Source organism: Ovis aries, chromosome X (genome assembly GCF_016772045.2).
Source record: "Ovis aries strain OAR_USU_Benz2616 breed Rambouillet chromosome X, ARS-UI_Ramb_v3.0, whole genome shotgun sequence".
NCBI lineage: Eukaryota > Metazoa > Chordata > Mammalia > Artiodactyla > Bovidae > Ovis > Ovis aries.
The window spans coordinates 23,450,226-23,461,388 of NC_056080.1; the positions used below are offsets into that span (position 1 = coordinate 23,450,226).

Below are 11,163 nucleotides of genomic sequence, written 5' to 3' on the forward strand. Positions count from 1 at the left end.
TACCACATTCTGTTGGTTATATGCCCGTCAGGTCCTGCTTACATTTAAGTAGAGGAGATCTTTAAGACGTAATGGATCATTTGAGCACATCTTAGAATTTTACCTACCACAAAGACTATAGCAAAATACATGTCAAAAGCTGCAGAATTCCAAAGGTACTCCACAACTGTAACTTCGAGGCCATATCACTGCGTTCAGATAAATGCCTTATGGATAAAGCTTCTTGAGCATTGTGTGGAAGGCAGTGTCTAGTCATTGGGAAGCAATTCTATAAGCCACAGAAAGTAATTGATTTGGCAAGAGCATCATTTTTCCTTTCTTTGGTAAAACAGACTCTTCATTTATTCTTCTATGCTGCATTCAAATTTTTACCTCTAGTACATTTTCTAAATAAGCAAATTATAAGTTATATTCTTGTCACCAAAGACAAAGTAAACCAACCCTTACCCATTTGCTCCAAATAAATGAGGTCTTTAATCAGAAATAGCAAAGTTCGTCAGACTAAAACTGATCATAAATCACATTGTTTTGGGTATACGTAACCAGCAGGGTGAGCTATTATATTAAAAACCAGTCCACAGATCCCAGTCAAGAGGAGCATCTTTAAGCCAACTGGAGAAGCCTTAGTGTCAAGGGTTTTGCCATTCTCTAGGAGCCAGGGGATCACTCACCATGTTCTAGAACCAATTGTGATCGACCACTGTGAAGTGTGACGGGCTTTCACGCTGTTGGCTCCAAGGATGGCATCTTTCTTTGACTTGTCCAGGAGAAGTTATCAGGGGAGCCTAGTGAGAATCAAGTGTTGACAGGAATAACCGAGTGTTAAGAAGGAATGTGGTGTTCAGGCAGCAGGGGAGCATGGTGGTGACATGGTTGGGAATGGTGGGGCCAATGAGCTCCATCCTCAATTCAAGCCTTCCAGTGAGATTTCCAGGCAGCCCAGTCTTCAAGAGACATTTCTGAAGTGAGCAGCTTAAGCATCTTCTGTCCCAAAGAATCCAACCAGAAGGCCAGTCATTTCATACTAACTCTGTCTTGGACTTAGTTGCATTTTGCGTTTATTGTGTAATTTAAACTGAGTCATGCCAACCAAAGTCCTATTACATCACATAACTCAATAATACAGACTACAATTAGTAATGTTTCTTGTGAGTATCTGGACAAAATGCTCTTCTGAATGCTATTGGAAAAAGAACATCAGTAATGCAAGATACTGTCCTAAAACACATAAAATAGATTCTGGTCCTTGGTAAAATGATATAATTTCAATGAAGTTTCATCAAAGGACATCTGAGTCTTGGGAATAATTTAAGAAATCTTGATGAACCTTCAGTCTAATGATTATTTATTAATGTTATGAAAGAATCCTTTGTTGTTCAGAAGGATTCACTCAAGGGTTCCTTTAAATAGTGCCTTTAAATGTTTGTTTATAAACTATCAACTACTTGACAGAGAAGCAGGGAAACTTGAACTGTTGGGAGCCACTGCCAGTTGAAGATTAATCCAAAATGTAGATAAAGCCGCTCTCTGATTATAATGTAAGTCAATGAGAAAATATAATTAAATTTATAAAAATTTAATCACCGTGGAACTCTTCAGGAACATATCTTTTGCAAGAAAGGAGATAACACCTGTGGAGTATCTCTGCCTAGTGGGTCTGTAAATCCTCCTAAAAGTCATTGTTCCACAAATCTCGACTCAGCCCACGTAGTTCTCATGAGCCATGTTTGCATTTGCAAACACTTCACTGCTTTGCATTTTGCTTTCCTTGCACTGCCTGGCAGATCGCCTGGATCACCACAGGCTCCTTTGTAGGTATTTGGTGATTTGATGCAAGATGTTCTTTCAACAGTAGGCCAAGATATGGACATCATGCATATGGTTTGTGAAGGGTTGTGATAAGTCCTGCTGTGATTTCCAAAGTTGTTTTTGAAGCGATGATCAGGATTTACACCTCTGGGCTTAGAGAAACATAAACATCGACCTGAACTTAATAAATTCAAAGTTCTTGGCTCAAGGACAGTTCCCACAGAACTTCGACTCAAGTGAAGTAGAAAGGAAAACAGATTCTTACCCATTTATTTATGCATTTTACTGGGAAAACAGACATAGAAAACTGGATACAATAAATTCAAAACTCAATGGATTATTATAAGGTCCCCACCTTTTTAAATGACACCAAAGTCAAGAAACAGAACATCACTAGTCACCTAAGAAGTCCCAAGGCTAATCAAATGTCCCATCCCAACCTCACCTACCTACTTTTCTCCCTGTTGGATTTTTATGGTAATTACTTTCTGCCATTTCTTTATAGTTTTATAACCCCAAAATTCATCCTTAAACCCTGTGGTTTAGTTTTGCCTGTTTTTAGAAAAGAAAGTCTTTTAAGTCTATTTTGATTGAAAGGTTCCCCCCTCCACTGCTGCCTTTTCCCCTGGAAATTTATTCATTGAAGAATCTGGGTCATTTGATCTTTGAAGTTTCCCATAGTCTGTAATTTGCTGGTTGCAGCCATATGGTTTAATTTGACACGTTCCTCTGTCCTCTTGTTGTAACCTGTGAAATGGTAGTTTCATCTAGAGTAGTGGTTTTCAATGGAGAGTGCTTTTGCTCTCCCTGCTTGGGGACTTTTGGCAGTGTTTAGAGACACTTTAATTTTTTAATTTTTTTTAAACTTGTACAGTAAGGTGGGTGGTACTATTGCCACATCCTACAATGCACAGGACAGAGCCCCACAGCAAGAATTTAGCTGGTTCCAAATTCCATCAGTGCTGAGGTTGAGATATCCCAATTTAGAAATTTGTTCATATTTAGGTATGAACAAATCTTGTGTGGCCTCTTGTGTGGCAAGACTATAGGTGTCATGATCTTTCATCAGCAGGCACATAACATCTCTATACCTCTATTTTTATGATATTAGCAACTTTTGATGCTCAATGCCTGGGTTAGTGGTTACAAGATACTGATGTCATATGTCTCTAATTTCTCCTTCATTTGTTAGTTGGAGTATTTTAATATTAGACCCTTTCCTCATCTAATTGGTTAACCAGTGGTACAATTCATAAAAGAAGGGTAGCATACATACTTGATTCTTTCCTTTCATTTAATAGTTTTCAAGATAATGAATTGTTGCCTTTAAAGGCAACACAATTATGTTAATAATATTATTAATATATTACCTGTGCATACTGTGCAGATGGGAGAAGGCAGTGGCACCCCACTCCAGTAGTCTTGCCTGGAAAATCCCACGGACGGAGGAGCCTGGTGGGCTGCAGTCTGTGGGGTCACTAGGAGTCGGACACGACTGAGCGACTTCACTTTCACTTTTCACTTTCATGCATTGGAGAAGGAAATGGCAACCCACTCCAGTGCTCTTGCCTGGAGAATCCCAGGGATGGGGGAGCCTGGTGGGCTGCCATCTATGGGGTCGCACAGAGTTGGACACGACTGAAGCGACTTAGCAGCAGCAGCAGTACTGTGCAGATGCTGATACCATGTAGGTCCTGTGAATGTTGGTGCATTATCCTCACCTTGTATTGCTTCTTGGGAACATCTTGCCACCTTGTTTCTTATACATGTTGTCTAAAGGCTTGGGGTTTTGCTAAGTTTATCTGATTTTTATGGGGGAGATTTGAGCAGAGTCAAATGTACCATCACCACCACTGTCTTCTCAGAATACTTATGTTTATTTCATACCACATGATTGAAATTTAGGGGCTTTTAATTAAAATTTTTTTAATTTTATCTTGAAGCTGTTTTAAAGTTTATTTTTTATTGAGGTAACACTGATTTATAACATTATCTAAGTTTCATGTGTGCAACATTATCTTTAGCTTTTGCCACATAGACAAGTGTTGACATCTGAAAGAATTTTCATTGAGAAGATGACATTTGAGTAAAGACCTTAAGACGGTAAAGCAGCAAACAGTAGACATCTAGGTAAAGAGCATTACAGGAAGAAGGAATAGCAAGTGCAAAGGCCCTGAGGTGGGAGGATGAAGACTGTGTTCAGAGAACAAATAAGGAGGCTAATGCAATTCAAGTGGAATCAGGAGGGAAAAACAGTGGGGGCTGAAGTAAGAGACATCCATAGGGAGGTTGTTGTAGGGTCTTGGCTTTTGAGAGAACTTTGGCTTTTGCTCTGAGTGAAGCAGGAAGTCATTGAAGGGGCCTAAGCAGAAGAATGACATGACTTGACTTACTCTTTGAAAAGGGTCCTTCTAGCTGCTGTATTAAGAATAGACCCTAGTGGCAAAGCTGCTGCTGCTGCTGCTGCTAAGTCACTTCAGTCGTGTCCGGCTCTGTGTGACCCCATAGACGGCAGTCCACCAGGCTCCCCCATCCCTGGGATTCTCCAGGCAAGAACACTGGAGTGGGTTGCCATTTCCTTCTCCAATGCATGAAAAGTGAAAAGTGAAAAGTGAAAGGGAAGTCGCTTAGTCATGTCCAACTCTTCGTGACCCCATGGACTGCAGCCTACCAGGCTCCTCTGTCCATGGGATTTTCCAGGCAAGAGTACTGGAGTGGGGTGCCATTGCCTTCTGCAGTGGCAAAGCTACTATCAATGAAACCAGGCAAGAGATAATGGTGGCTTGTGTTAGAAAGTAGTGAGTGGTCAGATGCAGAATGGTCAAATTTAGAGGTAGAGCCAACAGAATTTATTGATGTATTGGTTTTGAGAGGAGAGGATTCAAGAATGACTCAGAGTATTTTGGTATGAGCAATTGAATTGATAGAGCTGTTATTTACTAAGTTGGGAAAGATTATGTGATGAGTGGGTTTTTGGTAGGGAATAACAGGAGTTTAATTTTGGATAGGAAAAGTTTGAGATGCAGATTACATATTTCAGTGGAGTTACTGAATTGGCAGTTGCACATGCTAGTCTGAAGTTCAGGAGAGAAGTCTGGGATGGAGGTCATATTTGGAAGTTATTAATATGAAGAAATCAAAATGAGATTACCAAAAAGATTGGATTTGGATAGAGAAGAGATGGGGTCCTGGAACATTCCAATATCTAGAGGTTGGAGAGATGAGAAGGAACCAGCAAAAGGTATTGAGAAATTGTCATTTGTGGGCTAGGGAGAAAACCAGGAGTCTTTGGTGTTCTGGAGGCCAGCAAAGATTGTTTTTTAAGGAGGGACTAATCAAACATATTGAATGCTTATGGTAGGTCAAGAGAGATGAGTGCTTAGAAACCATTATTGAATTTAGCAATGAAAGGGCTATTTGTGATCTTGACAAGAATTCTTTCAGTGGTATATGTGGGGCAGGACAGGAGTTAGGAGCAAAACCTGTTTAGAGTAGATTAAAGAAGAGAAATGAAAACAGTAAGAGTTTCCCTGAAGATTTTGGTTATAAAATGGAGCAGAAATGGGTGAACTGTTTTAATTGTTTGATTTTGGTTTTTAGTTTAAATATCATAAATTGAATAAAAATACTCTTGAAATTTGAATTTGAAAATTACTTAGGAAATTTAAATTTCCTAATTCTGATATGAACTGTGGTTATGTAAAAGGAATGTAGTTATTCTTGGGAAAACAGAGATAAGAGATGGTAAGAGAGAAAAAGATGGTGATGGTGATAGACCAAATGTAGACTGAGAGAATCTTGGTAAAGGATATGTGGGAGTTCCTTGCAACTCTCCAATAAGTTTGAAGTTCTATCAAAGTAAAAAATAATTAAAATGTCTGGAGTATATTTCTTAATCCAGCTTGTTTCTTAGCACCTATTTATTGTAGGATCGTAACATTGCTATAAATAAACACTTATCTCTTGAGCATCCATTCTCTGCTAGACACTGTGCTGGGGTGGCATACACATCATTTCTAATCCTGCTGAGTAGGTATTTCTATCCCCATAAAAAATGGAGCAGAAACATGGGACAATACCTGGAGAGGGCTATGTGGGCTCAAGAAAAGGTTCAACAATGTTTTGTTGTTGTTTTAGTTGGGTTTATTTCTAGAATATTTGAATACTGGTGGGAATGATTCAGTAGAAAAGGAAACATTGATGCTGAGAGAGGGGAGACTTGCTGGAGAGATGTTCTTGATTAAAGAAGAGGGATGGGATCTAATGTGCAAGTGGAGGGTTTGGCTTTCAACTAGAGTCAGGACTGCCCACCCACTGTATCAGAAGAGAGGGGAGCGCACATGGGGACAGATGTAGGTGGGTGGGCAGAATGTGTGGTGACAACCTGTGGGGATTCTCTTTTGTTTCTGTATGTAGCTGAAAACTGGGCCATCAAGGAGCATACGGAGGAAGAGGCACTGAGATTTGAAGAGAGAGGAGAAGCTGTGCAATGGATGTCTAGTGGAGGGCGAATGGATGAAGGAAATATAGTGGATGGCCAGTCTTACCAAGGACCCTCTTCAAGTAATCACAAATTTAGAATGAGACCAGTCACTATAGTTTCCACCCCGGCCCCAGCAACATTTAGGTTCCATAGATACAGATCTGGAGTCAGCAGAGATCTGGATTTAACAATGTGCAGGGTTTTGGTTGGCAATTATGTTGAAAAGAGAAAAGAGCAATGAAGTTGACGGTGAAAGCAAAGGAGTGAAAATTGATCGTGGAGTGTATGATGGCTAAGTAGGAAAGATGAGGACCCTGTAGGGAGGTGACAGACAGTGAAAGAGTGGTACAACCAATGATTGGATATATCAGTGGAATGGAGGGATGATGGGGAGACTGGATACCACAGGGAGTGAGCCAGAAAGATAGGAAATGGTGTTTGAGGGATAGAATGATTAAAATTAAGATAATGGAGAGGTGTTGTTATTAATAATGACAAAAATCTTGGAAGTGGCCATGGAAGTTAAGGTGAAGCTCAGTATGTGGCATGTAGTAGATTGTGAGTAAATGTTTAGTCCTTCTCCTATTTCTTTACTGCTTATTTCATCCAGTTCAGTCGCTTAGTCGTGTCCAACTTTTGCTTATTTGATTAGAGCACAATAAATCTGGGGCACTACTAAGCAGTGAATTTTCTCTCGTAAACTACCAAATAATCCAGTAGCATCTTTGGCCCACATCTCTCATTTCAGATTGAGGGTCTGTATTTTACTTTCCATAAATTATGGCAGTTAGCCCAAGTTTTTGGTACTGGTACATACACATTGCTTATTGCTGATTGATGCAAACATATTTTCTCTTGGATGTGACCTCAGAATCCTTCTCAACACAGTATCTAGGTCTCCACTACCAATCAGCAGGAGCTGGCATATATGATTAAACCTATTTGAGCTACAGATAAGGTTACTTAGAAATTATTTTAGTGTATTGATTTGGTGAAACTCAATTATTTCTAAACGAATGTTCTGAACTCTATTTAATTTTCCAATGTGAGAATAAATGCTTCCTTAGATAAGATAGGAAAACAGCTTTCAATTTTGAATAATGGCTTTTTAGGTATGTGGTTTCTCCAGTGCTGTGCTTTCTCTAGGACAGCCCCACAGAAGAATGTGTTTTTTTTTTTTCCTTTCAGATTAGCTTAATAAAAAGAAAATGGTAGGAAATTAGTTTCTCCAGGATACTTTTATACCAGATCATTATTATTAGTTAGAGTTTGTCCTAAAGAGTGGCACTAATTTGAAATGTTAGGTTTTGAGTGTGTATTTTAAATCTTTAAATTATAACCATCTAGATAATTGTATTGGATTATTTTAGTTTTATCAGAGAAAGCAAAATGAGTAATGCTTGAAAAACTACTTGCATTTCAGAGTAACTTTGGATTCTAAGTGACTAAAAACATGAACTATGTCTGAGTCACTTTGCTTTAACTATATTTTGGGGGTTGCTTGATTTATTTGATTGCCTTGCCTTGAACAGAACACATTTGTGTCCCAGTGATGGCTCACTCTCCCCCTACTTTCATGGGGGTGGAGCACTTTGGAGATGCAAAGTGATTATTTTTGGTTTCATCCATCAAAGGGAATAGAATGAGATAAAAAAGCATTAACTTCTTTTTTTTCTACACTTAAATTTCCAGCAATCTCAAAAGATGACTGCTTCTTAGCAAAAGAATGTTGGCAGAGTTTATTTGATTGCAAAATTATCGGAATAAATGTTTTGAAAGTTATCTCTTTGCCGAAGGTCCAATTAAATCTTATTTAATGAGTGGAGAATTGTGCTAAGTGCTGTGAGGATTATAGAGAAGTATTATTTACAGTTCCTGCGTTCAGTGTTTTAGAGTCTAGTTGGGAAGACATGTTGTACTAAGATGAAAATGCAACAAACATGCAAAACTGTAAGTGTTCAATATTAAATATGCATGATTGATGGTAAGAACTATAGGACTTAAAAAGGAGGCACCATGGTGGCTTGAGTAGGTGGGGGCTATACTTAGTGAGGAAGACCTGGAGCTAGAACCCCTGGGGCTGAATCTCTACCTTTCTACCTAAGAGCTGTGAGTGCTTATAGAAGTTATTTAATCTCTTGGGGCCTCACTATTTCTTCTTCTATAAAAGAGAACAACAGAAATGCCTATCCTGTAAAGCAGTGATATGGGTTAAGTGAATTAATATAAATATCTCACTATATGTATTATCTTCATTTACCAGTGCCTGATACATGGAAAGCCATATATATATGAAAAGCAATCACATTTTCTTTGCGCCCTCCAAGAGTGGAGTCTGTTTCCCCAGTCCTGTGGAAGTCCTATAATCAAGTCCTGCTGGTCGTCAAAGTCAGATTCCCTGGGGAGTCCCAGTCCCTTTGCCAGATCCCTAGGCTGGGAAATCTGATGAGGGGCTCAGAACCTTCACAAAGTGGGAGATCTTCTTTGGTATTATTGCTATCCAGTTTGTGGGTCACCCACTCAGCAGGTATGGGATTTGATTTTATTGTGTTTGTGCCCCTCCAGTGTCTCTTTGTGGCTTCGCCTTTGTATCTGGACATGGGATATCTTTTTTTGGTGGGTTCCAGTGTCCTCCTGTCAATGGTTGTTCAGCAGCTAGTTGTAATTTTGGTGTTCTTGCAGGAGGAGATGAGCGCACATTCTGCTACTCTGCCATCTTGAACCAATCTCCTATACATTTTAGTCACTGTTAGGAAATACAACTTTCTAGAGTTGTATTTTGATATATTAACTTAATTTGAGGAGAATTCACTATTTATTTGTAACAGATATTCCACATCTGTGATCCTTTCCAGTCAGAAGTTCTTTGAGATGATGGCTTTGGCCTTGGCCAGGTGGAGAATGGATCTTCTGACTCACCCATCCTGTGAATGGCCCAGTAGATAGAGTAGGTTTTAGACTGGCCATTGAACCTGACTGTCACTTTGTCAACCTCGGCCACATTCATCTGGATGGTCCTTGGTGCTGATGATGGGGTTCCCGGAGGAGAATTTCTGTGGCATGTACAGGTCCATGAAATTGTTGTTTTGGATGTTGAGGGAACTTGAGCTCAAAAAGCAATTTTTTAATCAGTAAAATAATTTGCTCTAATTGGATAGTCTTGAGGAAGTCATAATTCATTATTTTCTGTTTTTTTTTCCTATTCTTTCTTTTCTACTACATTTCTTAGATCTTTTTCACTCAGTTTGCTTCTTTTTCCAGATTTGTTTCTATATATCTTTCTCTGATATCCCTCTTCCCATATGCATTAAATATTTAATATTTCATAAGAATTCAGCCAAGACTCAACAAACATCCATTAAGTGAGGTTTTGGCATCTATGGCAATACTGGAGTACAGTAAAAGTATTTCAAAAAGGGTATATATGTACTTTATGTACTATAATCTATTGGCCAGTCTGCAGACTGGCTTCTTCCAACACTACCTTCTTCTTATTGTCTCTGAGCTTCCAGAGCCCTGGAGGCAGGGTCAGCCAGTAGATAGCTCAACTCTGTTGTTCTTTGAGAAGTTTATGTAGATACTTATTGATTCAAGTTCATCAAGAAACATCACCAGGGTTTCAAAGGTTCACTGTGTGTGACGACACCAGTATGACATCAATAATGTCCTGGTATATTAAAAACGGGGAAGATCTTTTTAGTCCAGTCTCCAGAGTGATACCCAATTAAGAAATCCTTTGCGTATTTTTTCTTCCTTTATATATAGTTCTCCACACTGCTTTTTTCATTGGTATGACTCATTAAAGATAATCCCTAAATATAGTTCAAGTTGATTGTATACCACTGCATCATATTAGTGTTCTGTAATAATATAATTATTCTCTTATTGCTGGTCGTTTAAGTTACATTTGAGTTTTCCACTCTAAACAATGCTGTAAGTATAGTTTTGTGAATGTATCTTTGTCCAAATATCATATTATTGCTTTAAGGTAAACTCCTAGATGAATGAGTGAAGATGTCAGACACACACACATGAATACTACTCAGCCATGAGAAAGAAGGAAGTCCTGCCATTTGCAACAAGATGGGTGGATCTTGAATGTATTATGCTAAGTAAGTCAGAGAAGGACAGATACTGTGTGTGTGATATAACTTATTTGTGGAGTCTAAAAAATCAAACTGATGGAATATTCTACCCTGGTTATGAGGAGCTGAGGGGTGGAAGAAATGGACAGGTGTTGGTCAAAGGGTACAAGCTTCCAGTTGTAAGCTGAATAAGTTTTGGGAAGCTAATGTTCAGCATGATGATTATAGTTCACAATACTCTATTATATAATTGAAAGTTGCCAAGGAAGTAGATTTTAAATGCTCTCACTACAGAGAGGAAATGGTAATTGTGTGACCTGCTGGAAGTGTTAACTAACATTAACACCTTCATCATTTTGGTAATCATTTTGCAATAGTGTTTAAAATTATATCTTAATTATATGAAGGTTGTAAATTATATCTCAAAGTAAAAGAGAAAAAAAGTTTCCTAGAAGCAGAATTACTGGATTAAGGAGTGTGAACATTTAAAGGGTTTTAATAAGTCTTGCCCAACCATCTTTCAGAAAATTGAGCCAATTTGCAGTCTCTCATCTGCTCTGAGTGATATCCACCCCCCCTTTATTTTATCAACTGTTTGAGAGTTGAAAATGGTATCTCACTATTATTTTAAAATTATAGAATTTGTCTTTGATTACTAGTGAAACTGAGTATTAAAATTTTTTCTAGTAAAATAAATTCTTGGAATCCTTAATTGTTGTGTTTCATCCTTCAAAAGTGGATTTTTGGAGTCGTTTGATTCACTTATTTTAGAAATATGCAAAATTA

The 11,163-nt window shown here is 38.4% G+C and overlaps 1 pseudogene; it reads right to left on the reverse strand.

Annotated features, from left to right (window-relative positions):
* Nucleotides 1-9,147: 9,147 nt before the first annotated feature.
* Nucleotides 9,148-10,744, reverse strand: LOC121818250 (small ribosomal subunit protein eS21-like; annotated as a pseudogene).
* Nucleotides 10,745-11,163: the final 419 nt, after the last annotated feature.